Source organism: Ictidomys tridecemlineatus, chromosome 16 (assembly GCF_052094955.1).
Source record: "Ictidomys tridecemlineatus isolate mIctTri1 chromosome 16, mIctTri1.hap1, whole genome shotgun sequence".
NCBI classification, from domain to species: domain Eukaryota; kingdom Metazoa; phylum Chordata; class Mammalia; order Rodentia; family Sciuridae; genus Ictidomys; species Ictidomys tridecemlineatus.
This window is the reverse complement of record NC_135492.1, coordinates 20,883,547-20,902,217: the sequence shown is the minus strand read 5'-3', so window position 1 is coordinate 20,902,217 and position 18,671 is coordinate 20,883,547. Positions and strand designations below refer to the sequence as shown.

The 18,671-nt window shown below is 47.1% G+C and overlaps 1 pseudogene across 1 annotated transcript; it reads left to right on the top strand.

Moving 5' to 3' along the window:
- The first annotated feature begins 2,469 nt into the window (after positions 1-2,469).
- Positions 2,470-18,417, top strand: LOC144371350 (dynein regulatory complex subunit 4-like; annotated as a pseudogene). The gene is made up of 10 exons (XR_013431425.1): positions 2,470-2,884; positions 6,538-6,737; positions 7,131-7,336; positions 9,495-9,549; positions 10,204-10,409; positions 11,161-11,320; positions 11,638-11,724; positions 14,449-14,658; positions 16,613-16,678; positions 17,824-18,417. The product of XR_013431425.1 is annotated as a dynein regulatory complex subunit 4-like (transcript).
- The last annotated feature ends 254 nt before the right edge of the window (positions 18,418-18,671 follow it).

Here is an 18,671-nt window from a genome sequence, read left to right as displayed (position 1 = left end):
AGGCAAAGTCACAGTTAAGGAGGTTAATGGGAATATTATTATTGTTGTTATTAATTCTAAACGGTGATGATAATGTTGAAAAAGTGAACCTGCACCTTTTCCATTCCCACTATGTTAAAGGGAAGGTGTTTGGAGTCATAGTCTAGATGATTTCTTTTAGATTCTTTTATTATTCTTTTCCTCTAGCTTTCTTTTTTCCTTCCCTTTTACTGCCTAATATTGATGCATCGTACTTCCATATCACATCAAAAGCATATGGGATTTTGAACTTACTGACACTGTTCTGTTAAAAATTACATTTAGAAGCATGTTAAAAGGTCACTTCTATGGTTACTTATTTCTTGACACTTTGCTAGCACGGACTGTAGCCTTGGTTCATTAGTCAAGGATATTAACAGCCAGGGTTCGGCTTTCTGAGGTCACGTGGTACAGTCTGGGCCCACACATATTTCTAAGGCTTGTTAGAGTCTTTATTCTTTAAGAATTGCCCATTAATCTCTGCCCAAGAAGTGCAATAATAGGTTAGTTAGTCATCAGATACAAATCAAAATCATTTCTACAAGTACCTTTAATAGCATTCATTAGTTCTGTGCTTATGTTTTGAGGGAAATGAAAGTGGGGGTGGAAAGTGCCCCCTAGCCAACACACAACCTTTTCTTCTTCAAGAGGATCTCATTTTGGAATCACTTAAATTAAGAAAGACAAGTTCTCCCTCCTCATGGAGCTGGAGTTCTAGTGGCGGGGACCAGCGATCAACGAAAGGCGCTAGTTCAGGGGCGTCAGGTAGTCAGGTGTCTCGGGGACACAGCAACCATCCAATTTCCGCCACTCTGTCCACCTGGAACCTTCCCCAGCGCGTTGCTAGGGACGCACTCCCGCCGGGCTGCAGGCATAGTCTCACGAGAGTCTCCGAGATTTCGTGCGGGATCTCCCACGGTTGCTGGGAGACAGGGCAGCCTCTGCGGGGCTGGAGGGCTGGGCGGCGGGTGGCGGTGGCTCTGGTCAGCCGGCGCCATGGTGAGGCTGGCGGGGGCCTGGGCCTGGGGGCCTGGGGCCCCGGGCCGACCTGCGCTCAGAGACCCCGGGACGGGCTGTTCCTGGGATCGAGGACTGGATGCCCTCGTAGGGTTCTGGGGAAAGCCCGGGGTGCAGGGGTCTGCGCCCTCGGAGCTGAGAGGCTTGGGTTCTTCAGGATGCCATGCTCCCTGGTGGGCTTAGAATTGCCGAGACCTCAGGCGCGGGGCGCGGGGTGTCCAGAAGACAGAACCTGGGTGTCTCCGATCCTCGGAACCCGTGGTTTCACTTCTTAGGAGTTCTGGGGCACGCAGAGGCCCCATGGAGGAGAGTCGGGGACAGGGGTACCTTAGGACTGTCCCCCACCTGGAGGCTCCTCTCCTCCAGCACGCCCTGATAGAAGGCTGGTGCCCAGGAGTGCCAGGTCATCAGCTGGGGGTTCAGAATCTGTTCCCTTGGAGAGCCTGGTCGGAGCCAGGCCCTAGTAGGAGAAGCCATGCGGGACCTCGCTGCTTCATCTGGGCTCTCTCCCTTCTTTTCTCATGGAACAAGACCCGCCCCTTTGTAATTTAGGAGTCGTCAGTAACCGAGTCTTTGGCAGCAGCGTGGTATCAGCTGGTGGGGAGGATGCCTCACCTTGGGAGAGGTCCAGGAGCCCCACTAAGCCCCTTCAGCTGACTGTGAACATCCCAAATGCTAACTGGTGCTGAATCTGCCTCCAAGGCTTATGACCTTCCAGGGAGGTGCCATTCCTAGAGTAGAGAGGAGTACCTTAGGAGTTAAGGTTTCTGCGTGCATCATTTGAAAACCAACTGGGAAGGGGGACCAAAGTACTTATCATGAGGTTGTGGGAATATTTTTTTTTTTAAAAGAGACAAGGTTTTGCTATATTGAGTGTTCTGCCTGCCTTGCCTCCCAAGTTGCTGGGACAACAGGCACCTGCACCACTTCATCTGGATCTTTTTTCCAACTGTTTTTCTAAGATTCTTATGTAAAACTGGTTATCATAACGTGAAAGCATAAACAGGAGAGCGTTGGCAGAAGGATAGGGCTTCGAAAATTGTATCTGTTTGAATGGCATGCATGAAATGAATGGGGGTAGAAGCTACCTCTCTCAGCCTTGTAAAAGCTATTAAAATGAAACATGACCCCATGACCAGTCCTTCTGCTGACCCCATTTACAGATCATCTCTAGTGGATACCTTTTGATAAATAATTCTTGGTTAGTGTTCCTTGAAGGAGTTTAATATTTTGAAGAAAAGAATCCTTATATTTTCAGGATTAGTTATTGCTATGGAGTCATTTCTCCCTACATTTATTTAACATTTTCTTTAAGGGGTGGTTACCAAGCATTTAGGCAACATGGTAACTTTTGGCAGAGTGGTATTGTGGGCTTCCTTTCTGACTCAAGTAAAATTTCCATTCTCATCAGTGAAATCTGCCATATACCATGGAGTGAATGAATTTGGAACAGATTCCTCCATTCCTTTTATAAAGAGAAAATGTATTTTTCTGGAAAGGGAGATGTCTCCTTTGTGCTTATCCAAATGTGTTGACAGGGTTGTGTGTGGTTAATGGTGGGAAAACCCAGTGCAGAGTGATGTGTTCCAGTTGAGTGCTCTTGTGGCGGGGGAGAGGGGGGTTAGAGTGAGCCTTAGGGGTAGAAGTTCCAAACAGATATTCACTTCCTCCTAAAATGCCCCATGGGAGCAGATCAGAGCCAGCAAAAAAGGGAAAGCCATTAGAGTGTCCTTTACTTACCCAATTGTCTCTTCAACCAAAGGCACCCAAAAAGAAAGGGAGGAAAGGCAAAGCCAAAGGCACTCCAATTGTCGATGGGCTGGCTCCGGAGGACATGACCAAGGAGCAGGTGAGCAGGCCTGGGCTGTCCAGTCCTGGCTAGGGTGGATACCGCTCCAGGTACCTTGGTGTGCGTTTCATCACTACCCAATTCAATCTTCTCCCCTCAATCTGGATCTTCCATTTCTGTCCATAATTCCCATCAACTCTGCAGTTGCAGGTGCATTACATATTTTAAAACAGTGAAATATAGCCACATTAAGAAACTTTCTAATAGAGTGGTTGGAATTTGGAAGAAAATATTTTTCTGAAATAATAACTTTTAACTCTGTTATCTATCAGTCTTGCCCTCTTATGCATCTGATGTTCATAGAGCTATTAGTATGCACGTGTATGCCATTCTCCTTTATTTACCATTAAGCATCATAGCAGAAAGAAAATTTTTGAAAGGAACATGATTTACTTAAAATCACATTTTCTCAATCTTATTAATTATTCGTCTTTTTTTTAGATAGATAGAGAGAGAGAGAGAGAGAGAGAGAGAGAGAGAGAGAATTTTTTAATATTTATTTTTTAGTTTTCAGCAGATACAACATCTTTATTTTATTTGTATGTGATGCTGAGGATCGAACCTAGCTCCCCGCACATGCCAGGTGAGCACAATACTGCCGGGGTCCTGCCCCAGCGGGGTCCAGGGAGTCCTGAAGGATGAGTGGAGTCGGCGAAAAGATGAGACAGGAGTCGTTCCTTTTGAGCAATCTTCAGAGAGAGAGCTAAAGCAGCTTTCTCTGGGTCCCCCTTTTATTACAATTTTTCTCATCATTATAGATTCACAACACGTCATTAATTATATCATTTAAAACTTTGCCAAGACATGACATTTCCTTAACCATGATTGAGAGCACACCAATCTACATCCTTCCAGGATATGACCCCCAGCCATACAATCATCAAAAGTACAGAATCATCAATAAAACATGTCACCAATTTACACCTTCAGATTTTCCCAAGAATTACTGTTTTTCCCAAGATATGTTATTTTCTTATTAACTAATGCCAAACTACGTAATCAGACTCTAAGTCTCCTAACCAATCATTAACCTAAAGTACACTTGTACTTTATTTTTAATCTAAAATTCCCATCTAAAAAAGTCCCTTTAAATCTTATATTTAAAATATCCTAAAGTTTATGAATCATCCTTAAAACATATTAGAAACCTATACAACTAAAGACTTAAGAATTTCTAAACTTAAGAATCTAAATAAAATAATATTTCTAACATTATTCTAAAACTGTGTTTTATAAAGCTATTTTAATTAATTCCTAAATTTATTCTCATAAAACTGGTTGAGCTGCTGTCTCAAAGAGTTTCTTTGTTTCTCAGTCAAGGTACACTAGTTCTCAAAGAGTTTGTTTCTCAGTCAAGGTGCACTAGTTCTCATGACCTTTCAGAGGATGATTGTTGTCCGTTATTAGGTTTGTCCACAATGTACTAAGATAGAAGAATAGCCTTTTACTTTGTCCTAGATATGCTGAGGGGTATTAGAACAGCCTCCAAGGCATGAACTACCTGTTTTGTTCTAGCCATCTGAAATTTAATTTGTTTGGCATTTAACATACTCATGCCTCCTGTGAGAAACATAAGCATGAAAATGCAAAGTCCCAATTACATAAAAAAGGGTCTCATGGTTTTGGTTACCCACCAACCAGTGTGGCTTTCCCAGCATTCATCCTCACTGTGACCCTGTCAAGACAGTGGGAGAGCGGCTTTGCCAACACTTTTTCTCACTGTGACCCTGTCAAGACAGTGAGTGGGGGATCGCCTTCACCACACTACCGCTTGAGCTACATGCCCAGCCCCTTATTTGTCATTTTTGACAAACATTCGAATAAGGAGTAACAGTGTCAGGGCTTACTTTTTGTTACTGCCTGTGCTTAGTTTGGAGAGGTAGTGAAGTCTTTATAGTTTCTTTGTGGTAATTATTATTTTTTATTTTATTGGTACATTATAGTTGTATATAAGAGTTGAGTTCATTTTGAGTTAATCAGACATCTAGTAATCATTTTAAGCTACTTGTTTATTTTGATGTAAAGGGCTAGTAAACTTAATTATGTGATGACAATTTCATTTAAAAGGCTCCTGACAACTCTAGAATGTGGCAATCATGGTGGACCTGTGGCCTCTGTGTTGATGGATGATGGCCCTGTGAGCATATGACAGGGGACCTGTGTGATAGTATTAATAAACCTTACTTTCTTTTTTAATATTTATTTTTTAGTTTTTTTGGTGGACACAACATCTTTGTATATGGTGCTGAGGATTGAACCCGGGCTGCACGCATGCCAGGCGAGCACGCTACCGCTTGAGCCACATACCCAGCTCCTTACTTTCTTTTTATAGTTTTAAGATTGAAAAATAAAGAGTCATGTGAGCTGAAGTGGTGATATGTGCTGTATTTTAAGTGCAAGGAAACCATTGGCAGTTTAAGCAGAGGTGTGGTGGGATCAACTTGTGTTTTAGAAGGATCAGTGGGGTGATGGGTGGAGAGTGGATTGAATGTTGTATTGCCCCAATGTATAAGTTGTTTCTTGTACCTGTGTATGCCCCTCCCTGTAGAAGTGGAATTTTGATGTAGTACTGGTCCTAACTGGATTGTCTGCAGAGAGCGGGCTGGCCATGTATACTGAACACTTGAGCACAGAAGCCTGCAGGGTCAAGCAGGAGGGTAGAGACTGGGGTGATCTGGAGAATTGTGCCCTCCCCTGGCAGAGAGCATCTGCAGTCACTTCACTGGGTTGTTTCCTTGAGGCATTAGACTTCATTGCTGTTTGTTTTCTGATTTTTCAAGAGAAGCTTGAAATTGGATATTTACAAGAAATCTAAATATTGAGTGATGGCAAAATCTAGCACCACGTGAGCCCAACAGAGCAGATTGGTTTCGGCTGTTTGAGTGACACTAATGGACTGTGATGGAAGACATTTGGTGTTTTGCTGAGTCAGAATCTGTGATGCCTTACTTCCTCGTGGGGTCCCAGACTCCTGCCCAGTGTCTTCACCTCAGAGGCCCCTGGTTGGCTCTCTTGAAGTAAGAAATGTGCTTTCCCTGTGTTTTGGGAGAGAAAAAAATGTACAATAAGTAGCCTGGGGTTGTGCTCAAAGATAACCAGTTCTCAAGAGAAATGAGATCCCAAGAAACCTGTAAGCCTGACCAGCTTTTCTCCTTAACCTATTTGCTGATTTGTGATTGGCTCTGGGCCAAAACCTGTTGAGTGTTAGAAATCTACTGGTTTTGTGTATTTCTGCTTAACACTGTGTCTTTAATGGTGAAGTTTTTTCATTTTCTAGACATGTTTACATGCTGCTATATTATTTTCATATGTATTTTGTGTAAAATTTTCCTATCTCATTTTCTTTTTAATATTTTTGTAGTTCTAATAATGGCAAGGCTAATATCTTTGAGCAAAAAGCTTTTATGTTTCTTTTAAGAAATTTCTTTAGTATAAATTCCCAGGAACTGCTGTAAAAATAGAATTATTGTGTGAATACTGACCAAATTTGAGAAACTTTTGCCATGTACTGGATGTACCCTGTCCTGATAGCCCCTAATATCATGGTTTAACTTTTACTGTTAGTGCTTATTATTTTGGTAAGTGGCCCCTCCCTCTTTCTTTCTTGCCCTTCTTCATCCACCTGCCTCTGCTGTGGGTGTGTGCCTGGTCAGGTGGAAGAGCATGTCAACCGTATCTGTGAGGAGCAGGACCCCGTGAGCGGGAAGAGCGCAACTACTTCCAGCTGGAGCGCGATAAGATCCACACATTCTGGGAGATCACATGGAGGCAACTGGAGGAGAAGAAGGCTGAGCTTCGAAACAAAGACTGGGAGATGGAGGAAGCTGAGGAGAGGCACCAGGTGGAGATCAAAGTGAGTAAGGCTGGCCTGCCTGTGCCCATTGGGCTCACCTGCAGCAGCAGAGCAGCTGAACTAGGTGGTGGGGTGGGGACGTTTTCCCCTTGGCTTTGGGATCTAACTTTTTTATACTGGAAACCTGAAGGTGTCTTTTTCCTAAAAGAGCTTCACTTGAAGAGAAAGAAGCTTCATCCCTCCAGTGGCAGGAGAGGCTCTGCAGAGCCTGTATTTGAATCCCAGCCTCCATAGTGTGGAAGGAGCACAAGCTCTGGGGAAGGTTGACCTCCTTGCAGTTGGTGTTCCCTCTCGGCCCCATGTAAGCTGGCAGGTGTCTCACCACTGGCTGAGGTGGTGTCCTGTTCTGTGCCTCAGAGCACGAGTGAGCAGATGGCCTCCCCCATCCCATAGGTGTACAAGCAGAAGGTGAAGCACCTGCTGTAGGAGCACTAGAACAACCTGACAGAGATGAAAGCTGAGGGCACTGTGGTCATGAAGCTGGCTCAGAAGGGGCACCGCTCGCAAGAGGGTGCTCTGCGCAAGGACATGAGAATATTGAAGGTGGAGTTGAAGGAGCAGGAACTGGCCAATGAGGTGGTGTGAAGAACCTGAGGCTGGTAGGTATGAGGAGCGGGCACCAGAGTGAAAAAGAATGCAGCCCAACAAACCATATTTCAGGGCTGAGTGCAGATTTCTGTCTTAAGCCCAGTCTACAGGTTGTCTTCTCCAAAGGAAAATCCAGCTCAGGATCTAATCCTAGTACTGCTAATCTCTGACACAAAGGGAACAGTATTGGCTGCTTTAGAGAACCAACCCTTATATGCCTGTGATCCAGTGACTGGGGAGACTGAGGTAGGAGGATCTCAAGTTCAAGGCCAATCTGGGCAACTTAGTGAGACCCTCAAAATAAAAGTAAATAAAAAAAAAGGACTGGGGATGTACATTAATGGTAGAGCATTCCTGGTTGCAATCTCCAGTCTGCAAAAAAAAAAAAAAAAAACAGAAAAGAAAAAGAAAAATCAACATGTAAGATATCCTGGGCAGCAGTTCTTCAGTAACTGCTGGCCTTTGACTCTTGGGGTTTCCAGGTAGAGACTGAAATTCATTTGCTGAGTGTCCATTAGGTGTCAGGCCCTGATCACGATCTCTGTCAGAATGCCTTCCCAAGTGGGGCTAAATGTTCAGGAAAGAGAGAGTCAACACATAGGAGAGAAGACAAAATAAATGTGCCAAGTGCATACAGTAAAGCTGTTAGGGGTGAAAATTATAGGAAGAGCAAAGTGGGGTGAGTGTAGGGAGCTAGAGTTGCAGGGAGGCTGCAGTTTTTATAAGAGTTCTAGCATTACCTCATTGAGAAGGTAACATTTGGGTAAAGGCTGGAAGGAGATAGATGTCTGGGCTGGGGGAATTCCATCCTAGAGAAGGGATGGGCCAGAGGGAAGACCCAGAGACTAGAGGAGCAAGGAGTAGAAAGGCTGGAGGGATGATCAGGGCTTGTTAGCCTGGAAAGCCCTGGTGAGGATGGGGGCTTTGGTACAGGTCAGTAGGGAGCCCTCTGAGAATTGAGGAGATGAAGGATGTGTCTGACTTTAGTTTTCAGAGGTTCTTCTGTGTGCTGGGTAGAGGGGCCTTCTTAACACATCTGCCTCATGCTGGGAGCAGCCCAGCTTCCACTGTAGGATGTAACTCAGTGGCATTGCAGGCTGCAGCAAAGCACGGGGAGCTGAGGGCCTCCAGAATTGCATGGTATTTCCTGAGAACCACAGAGTGGCTGGTTTCAGATCAAGTCAGTGTGCTTAACCTGAAGTGTGGGTATGTGTTACGTGTTCAGAATGCTCCTTCATGTAAAAATACTGCCTTAAAAATAATTTAAGTTTGTAATTAAAAATTGTACTATATAATAAATTGTTTTTAAAGAATATTTATTTATGGGCTGGGGATGTGGCTAAAGCGGTAGCGCACTTACCTGGCATGAGTGCGGCCCGGGTTCAATCCTCAGCACCATATACCAACAAAGATGTTGTATCCGCCAAAAAATAAAAAAAGTAAATTTTTAAAATTCTCTCTCTCTCTCTCTCTCTCTCTCTCTCTCTCTCTCTCTCTCTCTCCTCTCTCTCTCTTTCTCTCTCTTTAAAAAAAGATGCTTTAAAATATTTATTTATTTATTTCAATATACTAGTAATTGAATCCAGGGATGCTGTACCATTGAACTACATCCCAGACCTTTTTAGATTTTTTTTCTTTCAAGACAGGGTCTCACTAAGTTGCTCAGGATAGCCTTGAACTTGTGATTGTCCTACCTTAACCTCCTGAGTCACTGGGATTATAGGTGTGTGCCTCTGTGCCTGGCATAATAATTGTTTATGAAAATAATTTTTGAATGTTGCTCTGAGCAACAGTGAGGTGGGTTTGCAGGAGCTATTTGAGGCTCCTGGGAAGAGCTGTAGCTCTGTGTAGAAGTGGCTGTTCTCCAGCCTATGGGAAGGCACCAGGAGGAAACCAAGCTGTCCAGTACTCAGATCTGTTATATCTTCCAGACTCAGAGGTGATCTTGCTCAGGGAGATGACTTATGAAATATGGAGATTACCAAAACCATATTATTCTGGGCAGATTCCATGAACGTAGAGGGGAGGGGAACCCAGCAACCAGTAGCATGAGCAGCATGGGGTTTACTGAGCTGAACTTTTCTTAGGGGGGAGGAACAGGGTTGGCCTGAAGGGTATGCACCCCTCTCTGCTTCACTGTCTAGTAACTTGCTATTCTTCACCTGCCAGAAACATGCTGAGGAGATCACCAAGATGTGGAATGACTTTGAGAGGCAAGTTCGAGGTCAGTTCCTAATATGCACATTGGTAAGATGGTGTCAGAGACCTACCTTCATCAGAAAGTAATTTGCCTCCAGAGCTTGTTAATTCAGAGCATGATAAGCAGATTAAAATAGCCCTCCCCCACACACACAGGGAGAGAATGGACCCACTCAAAATCCCAGAACAACTATTTCTGTGTGTTTGGGAGGCTGTGGATACCTCACACTTCCCCACTCCTGTCTAAAATCAGTAGTTAACAGCAGGCATGAGTTATTCAGTCTTGTGGGCAGCATTTTTCAAATAGTCTTCTGACCTAGAAGCCTCAGATTTCAGAAGTCCATGAGGTTTACTGAGTAAGCCCTGTATTCTGTGGCAAGGTGTTGAATGCCCATTGGGGTCAGCTGACAGTGTTGGGAACCCCAGTGCAGGCATTGATATGCCTGTCACTGGAAAAGGAGGGCCAACAGTGGCCCTTGCGCTGAGTGTGTCCCTTTGAGCATTAGCAGGAAAAGCTCACCTAAGCCTTTCCTGTTCTTTGGCAGAGCTTGTTTACACAACCTTTGTTCTGACCATCATGGCAGTTCTGGGGCCCTATTATCAGGTTTCATCTATTCTTGTAGCCACACGGCATTTGTTTTTCCTTTGTTAAGCTGCTGGATGTGCTGCTTCCTTTCAGAAATTGAGGCCAAGTATGATAAAAAGATGAAGGTGCTAAGGGATGAGCTTGACCTGGGGAGAAAGACTGAGATCCACAAGGTGGAGGAGAGGAAGAACGGCCAGATCAACACACTGATGTGGTATCATGAGGAGGCCTTCACTGACATCAAGAACTACTACAACGATATCACGTTCAACAACCTGGCCCTCATCAACTCCCTCAAGGTGCTCACCTGGGTTGGACTCTTTGCCTGTCTTTGTTGTGGGCTGCAGACTCCAGCTCTCACAGTCCCCTGGACCCAACACTACTTTCTGTAAATGCACTGGACAGAGCCCCTCTGCTACCCTCAATTGAAATATGTAAGTAATGTAACTTATCTCCACCCATAATTGAGAATAAGCAGGCAAGGTGTAGTGGTGCATGTCTATAATCCTAGCTACTTGCGAGACTAAGGCAGGAGGATCACAAGTTTGAGGCCAGCCTGGACAATTTAGCAAGATCCTATATCAAAATAAAAAATAAAAAGAGCTGGGGATGTAGTACAGTGGTGGAGCACCCCTGGGTTCAATCACCAGCACCATAAATAAACAAACAAAATTCCAGTTTCCCTAACTACTGTGAAGCAGTAACAGGGTATCCTGACACATCAACACCCAGGTACCATGCCATGGCTGCAGTGTGGCCAGAGTGGGCAGTTGTCATGGTCCCTCAGATGCTGGCAGTGGCAGGGTTTCCATGGTGAAGAGCAGCCCCGGTAGAGTCGGGGGCTGAACAAAGTGCAGGCTCTCATTTTGTATGGAAGCTGCATTCCTAGAAAATTCAGAATAAGTTTAGACTTTGCAAAATACAGTTTATACACAAAGCAAGCCTAAGTCCCCAGCGTATGTGATACTGGAAGGACATGTGTGGTCAGGAGAGCACCCAGTCTCTGCTCCACACGCTGAGCCCCTCCTGCACCTGCACCTGAGCCCATAGGAGCAGATGGAGGAAGAAGGAAGAACACCTGGAGAGGGAAATGGCAGAGGTGTCTATGCAGAACAGGTGTCTGGCAGACCCTCTGCAAAAGGCACGGGAGGAGATGAATGAGATGCAGAGGAAGCTTGGGAAGTATGAGAGGGACAAGCAGATCCTGGTGGTGAGTTCCCTGCTGAGTTCCTCTTTGGCACATGCATTCCTGGCCTCAGGAAAGTGGGCACATCTGGGGGCATCTCCTGAAGGCGGGAAGGGAAAGGGAGGCTGGACTCTTTACTTCCATTGAGGGTGCTAAGAGAGATGAGGCCCTAGTCTTCCACTATCCTACCAGCCAGCCTAGGTGGGGCCCGGCTGTTGGAAGTTTTCCAGCCAATTGTTCCTGGAGATTATTTCTGGCCTTGCTGTATTCCAGAAGCTTGTGGTACATGGATACTTGTGAATCTGAATGCTTTCTGTCCCTACTCCCTGTATTCTCTCTAGAGCACAACAGCATGTTTGAAGGTTACTGAGAAAGAGCTGAAAGACCTGCAGTGGGAGCATGAAGTGCTAAAGCAGCGGTTCATCAAGGTTGGTGAGGCTTGAGGCCCTGGCTGTCTCTGGGACTGGGAGCTGGAGATTCTCTTGCCTACTTCTCAGTCCACTCAGCTTTTATGAGTCAAAAGACTATGGTGGTGTTGGTGTGTGACACTTGTCTGCAACTCTGGAGGTGGCTGAAACAGGTTCAGGTTAGCCTGGACAACTTAGTGAGACTGTGTAAGAATAAAAATAAGAAGGTCTGGGGATGTAGATCAATCATCTCCAGCACCACAGAATACAAAAAGAAAAACAAAAAGCCATCCTGGCATTGTACAAGGCCTGGGGCCTCAAGGGGAGTGCCTCCCTGTCCCTTCAGAAGCTGACTTTGCAGTACATGGAGGAGACCTGGCCCAGGCAGCAACTATTTCCCACTGCATGAGTGTGTTTCTGAGCATTAGCCTGTTACACGCTCGTTGTTCAGAAATACTGGGATCCTGAGGGTAAGTGAACCAGCTGCTCAGTGCTGTCCCCATAAGAGCGGATGGTTTTGTGAGCCACTTTCCAGGCTTCTTCCTGCATCTGTTAGCATAGATGTGGCTCTGTGGTTTACAAAGTGGGAGCATGTCAACAGCAACCTGCATTTTAATCTCACGGTTTGTCCAGGCTGCACACACACAGCAGCCTCATTCTTTGTGATAGCTGCATCTGCTAGTTTATAGTTCCCCTTGAGGAGCTGTTCTTTGTTTCCAGTCTTTTGTTCTTACTACATTGTTGTTGCAATTACCCTTTCCATTTCATTCTGCTCTGTGTGATCAGTCCTTGCAGTGGAGTGCTGGGTCAGAGGGGTCTGTGCTAGAATGCTGATGAGTCACTAAGAGGGCTGCTCTGGGTGATGCTCCTGACAGCACTGCCTGAGGGCCAATTCCTGCCTACTCTAGAGCTGATGAACTTCCTCCTTTGCTGATAGGATTGGGCAGACACTTCTCATGGATAGTGCAGGTTTGATGTCTCTTGCAATGTTACTTCCTGCCTCTGTGGTTTGAACGTCTGGCCAAGGATCACCCTGCATCACAGGACCCTTATGCTGAGTCTGTGGCTCACGCGGCTGAGCATTTCATCATAAGCCATAGTCACTAGAGAGTTCACAGATGCAGACCAATAATGAATTGGCCCCATCTCCCCATAGCAGACCTCTCAGGAGCCTCGCATCTGTGTCAAATCTTAGTTCACCTTCATAGGTGCTGAGGGTTTCACAGGGTGTGGATCACTGGGCTCTGCCACTGGCAGCCAATGACCTGCACAGACAGTCCCTTGACCCCTAGGCTTGTCTGAGTCCTGCTATTCCCTTCTTCCTTCCTGTGAATTTGGTGGCCAGCATTAATGGGAGGTACAGAGCAGAAACATGTCTGGGTTGCATCCTGTTCTCTGCTGCATCTTGCACATGAATATGGCTCATGATGTGTGCCAGTCAGTGTCTCAGAGAAGCAGGAATTCAGATTTGTTGGCAAAATCTAGAGGCTAATGATCCACAGGTTTCTGACAGGGAATTGAATATAGGCAGATCCATGGGACTCGGCACAGTAGTTGGGGAGGATATGGTATTCTCTGCTTGGAAGGCTGTAGGGTATGCTGCTATGTGGAAAGTTGCAATGATGTAGCATGATCCTCCTTTACTAACAGTGATGAGAACATTCTGGAAGGAGTCATACCAAATGATCACAGTTGTGGCCTCTGGGAATTGGGGTTAAACAAGTGTTTACTGGGGCTGGGGTTGTGGCTTAGCGGTAGAACGCTCACCTAGCATGTGCGAGGCCCTGGGTTCGATCCTCAGCACCACATAATAATAAATAAATAAAATGAAGGTCCATTAATAACTAAAAAATACCAAAAAAAAAAGTGCTGGTGATGTGGCTCAGTGTTTAAGTAACCTTAGGTTCAATTCCTGGTACCAAAGGAAAAAAAAAAAAGAAATAGAAGGGGAGAAGAGACATTTTTACTTACTGGTTGACAGACTGCTGCTGCAAGGCTTGCTTTAGACCTGTCTTGTAGGACATATTAATGGCAAGGAATCAATATGTCAATATGTAGGAAACTCCAAGGGCTGTCCTGCAAATATTGCCTGCTTACAGATGGACAGGCTCTCACATGGGGGCAATCAGTGGTACATCTCCTCTGAGCCCACAGCCCTAATTCAGGCAAAGCTGGGCCTGACCCACCTATGGAGCAGATTTTAGAGTGGGGCTATTCCTGCTGTTAGCACACCCCATTACTTCTGCTGCTTCTGCCTCCTCCTCCTTCCTCTTCCCTCTCTTCCCCCTCCTTCCCCTTTTTTGACTACTTTTTTTGCAGTCCTAGGGATTAAAATCAGGGTGCTCTACCACTGAGGCACATCCCTAACACTTTTTATTTTTATATTTTGAGACAGAGTCCTGTTAAGCTGCTGAGGCTGGCCTCAAATTTGTGAACCTCCTGCCTCAGCCTCTGGTTACAGGTGTGCACCACTGTGCCCAGCCCCATTGCTTCTTGAGGGGGTTCATGCTGCTATTTCTCTCTTGCATTCCTCTGTGTAGATAGTTGCATACCTTTAACTCTGCACAGAAGATGGGGTTTTAGGCAGTGGATGGCACATAGACCATGTATTCTAGGTGTGGTCACCAGTGTAAGTGAACTTTTGTAGTAACAGTGTGCTCCACAAAGGGGCAGGGTAGGAAGTGGCTTCTCCCCAGTGAGATGTCCCAGTGGGGGACTTTGTTGCTCACCCCAGTCTCCTTGCAGGTACAGTAAGAGTGGGATGAGCTCTACCAGAAGTTCACTGCAGCCATCCAGGAAGTGCAGCAGAAGACAGGCTTCAAGAACCTGGTGCTGGAACGCAAGCTGCAGACACTGAATGCTGCCATGGAGAAGAGGGAGGAGCAGTTCAATGAGGTGCTGGCGGCCTCCAACCTGGACCCTCCAGCATTGACACTCGTGTCCCGCAAACTTGAGGTAGGCCCAGGGGATCCAGGGGCAGGGCTGGTGGCTGCCCCAACTCTTACCTACAGTGGGAAGCCTAGTCTCCTGTGGTGGGACCCTTTGGTCTTGCACTGTGCCTCCTGAGCCAGAGGCAACGTCAATTACCCAAGGGGAGGGGGAGCGGGGCGGGTTTCCTGCAGGCGTCTGTGCCTCAGGCCTGCATGGGCCTGCAGTTTCCTTTGAGGGGTTTTGCTTATGTTGCTGTTGGCTCTTGCTTGACCCTCCTTAACCGCATGGCACCTCATAACTTCTGAGCCTTGCCATTCCAGTTCTCCTGTGGCTCATCATGATGCACCAAGTAGAACTGAGGATATTCTAGAAGCAGAAAAGCTGCTCTGGGAATCTGCAGGACTGAGTCCCTCAGTCACTTGACAGTGGACTCAGAGACAGGCCTGGGGACAGCCTGGGAGTGGAAAAGCCATGCTCAGCACCCATGCACCTGTATTATAGGCAGCTCTTCTACGATGGCTCATCACAGTTTAAAACTCTAGGCCCAAAGAATGAGCTTTGTGTCTAGGCACCTCATCTCTATTTATGACACTCCATCCTGGTTTGCTTCACTGCCTGTCTCCCCTCCCATCCTGACCTGAGGCTGCATGCAATACTAGGCCTCACACTGAGCACCCCAAGCTGCCTAGGGAGCAGAAGACCCAGAACACCCAGGGTTTGTTGGAAACCCAGGACTAAGGGCAACTGCAGGCTGTCAGCTGTCAGTGTAGGGTTGGTCAGGAACCACAACTCTGTTCTGGGCACAGAGGCCTGATCACAGAGAGGCCCCTCTGCCTCAGATGGAGAATGCATGGCCAGAGATAGCAGATAATGTCAGTGCAAGACAAGGAACAGAGATCCAAGAGCTACTAAAGACCAGCTCCACAGGACTTATCCTGATTTAGGAGGGGCTGGGAGGATCCAAGGTGACAGGCTGTTTCTGGACAGGGAGACCGAGTGTTTACAGGAGAGCAGCAGGGCCCTGGTTGTACCTGTGGGACCAGGATACTGGGAGAGGCCAGATCTTGGGCCTGGGGTGGTGTAACAACACAAAAGGGGAGGGGCCATGTTGGGACTGGCAATAACCTGTCTCTGGGATTGGAGGCTCACCTGCAACATGGGTAGGTGTGAGAAGTGAAGTCCTACTGTTTGGACACAGAAAAGGGACAGTTCCACCTCTGTGGATGGGTAAGCCTGAGATGGCAATGATAAGAATCAGTCCTGTCCACCACAATCAGGTGAATACTAACTAACTGTGGGTTACAGTTGGTACTAAATGTGGGTTAGCTCTTGTTTTCCCTGGTTATTCTTATCCCAATTTATAGCAAGTAGCCTTGCAGTGAAGTGACAGCCGTGCCCATAGGATCTCTCTTAAGAGAGGCGAGAGAGGGTTTGGGGAGCTTCTCTGAGCCAGGCTAGGTCCAACTCTTAGTCTGGCACCTTACAGCACTCCTCAGGTGGGAGCATCCCAAGGGGCTTGGGTCTTGCAGATCTGGGCCCATTATTTTTGGTTCAACACTTAAGGTTTTAAAAGTTACACAGACTACTCTTTGTGTTTAAAAATTGGATAATAATGCCACATGATTCAAGAAGTTTAAAAGTGTAAGTTTTTTTGTTTAGTGCCAGGCTGTTGCAAAGTGAGATCTTTGGTGTCCCTGGTAACCCATGTTTATTACTTACCATCAAGACAGTTTCTCCATGGGGTGTGGATGGCACCGGGACATACTCCGGTTCTCCCCTTCCTCCCATTCTGTTTTCTCTCAACCCGTGAGGACCTATATCCTGCTGATATACCCTTGTCTAGATGCATACATATATTGAGCCAGGACTTTATTCCCTTATCTTCTTGGGACCCCCAAGGGAGCTCCCAGACCATCATCCACCTCCTTCACCTTGGCCAAAAGACCTGTCCTAAATTCACCTCTGCCTCTGTCCTCAGGATGTTCTGGAGTCAAAGAATAGTACCATCAAGGACCTGCAGTATGAGCTGGCCCGAGTCTGTAAGGTATGCACCTGCCTCCCTGCCTCCTCCCTTGGCTATGACCTGGCATCTGGCTTCAGCCTGTGGACAGTGTGACTGCTGACCATCTCTGAGGACCCATCCATTTCCCATTCACATGTCATTTGATGAGGCTGGTGGACCATCCCCATGTGAGGGGCAGACACGGCACGAGGTCATCTGTACCTGCCTAGGACTGAGCCGACTGCTCTGTCTGCAGAGGAATTCACCAAGAGCAGCTGCCCCACCAGTGCAACTCAGTTACACCCTTAACTCTGAGGGGTGGATATCACTTCTTGGTTCTGTTGTTTGGGGACAAGTCCAGATGTTTCTGTCATCCTGTTTCTTTAAGACCCCTGGGTGCAGGCACTGTCCTCCACAGTTCCCAGGTTCCATGGCACCCACATGATCCTGGTTTCCTGACCCTCCCAGCCCCTTGCCTGCTTTTTCTGCACATGCTGGTATTTGTCTGTGCAGAGCTAGGGCCATTTGCTGTGAACCTCAAGGGTCTACACCCCAGTTCTCTCTAGAGCCTATCTTTGCCAACACTGGAGTCATTTCTGAGCCATAGTGAGGACAGCTGCCCTTTTGAGCATTTGCAGAGTCAGGCCAGGCCTGAAGCATTTCACATATATCAATTCATTGAGCTTTTAAAACCACCCAGTGAAATATGAACCCTTCTAAAAATGTGCACTTTCTACAGTTGGAAGCAGGCACCTCTGGCATGGTAGCTGTGTTAGGCCCACCAGCATTGTCTCCCAGGCCTTGTCTCTTGGGACAGATCAGGGGTGACCAGGACTCTTCTCCAGGCAGGCCCTGCCCCTGGTGAAGATGCAGAGTTCCTAGGAGATGCAGGGTGCTGTGCCCATGGGAGCAGAGAATAGAGGCCATTGACAAGGGTAGGAGGGAACAGTGGCCCTCACTGAGACATGCTTGCTGAGGAGCTGGGGGGCACACTCAGGCCACAGTTCTGCTGAGTTCCTCCCTTTGCCTCAGCATACCTTCACGTGTTAACACAGCTGCAGCTGTGTTAGCACGAGGCTGGCCTAAAGTGACCACTAACAGATGCTGGCCCTGCCCTCTATGGAGTAGGGGTCAGCTCTGGGTGGGTCAACTCCTTGTTTCTCCCTGACACTGCCTTGTTCCCACAGGCTCATAATGACCTCCTGCGTACATACGAGGCAAAGCTGCTGGCCTTTGAAATCCCTCTGGACAATGTGGGCTTCAAGCCTCTGGAGGCAGCGGTGATTGGGAAGACGCTGGGTCAGGGCCCTGTAGGACTTGTGGGTACCCTAACCTAGCTACATGCTTGGGGCTGTAGCCCACAGAACTGATTAGGGACACTCCCTAGGTGACCCCCTCTTTCCAGGCAGTAAGTTTTTAAATTTTAGATTATCATCAGTGAATGAAATTTTTTCCACATTTCCTTTGTGTCCTCTTGCTGGACTCTGTAGGGGAGAATCACCTGCAGGAGAATCTCCTTCCCTGGGGCATGTCCAGCTTGTGCCACACCACACCTGAGTCCTCCAACTTCAGCAGCACTTTCTCTGACAGCCCCCTTGTTCACCTGGGGGCCAAGGTGGCAGAGATCTAGCCACCCATAAATTGCTCCTGTCCCAAAGATGGGAGCAGTTCTGCAGATGCAGCGCTGTCATTAGAGACCTGAGTGATTCATAGCTGCCCACAGGAAGTACTTCTGCAGATGTAGCACTGATTTTATTGACCCAAGTCATAGCTGCCCACTGAGAAACTCCAGAGGGGGGCCAGAACCTCCCCAAGGAAGTGGGTGACCACTGAGTGTGGCTGGGCAGGCATCCCAGCCAGAGCAAGGATAGGTAAATAGCTCCTCCAGCCAGGCTGGGCTCTAGCTACCTCTGTAGGTGGTGTAGGACCATGGGCTCAGCAGCAGAGGCACATGGAACTTCTGGGTCTCCTTTATGATGGTGAAAACAACCTGAGAGAAGCAGAGAAAGCACCAGAAGACAGTGAGGGACCACAA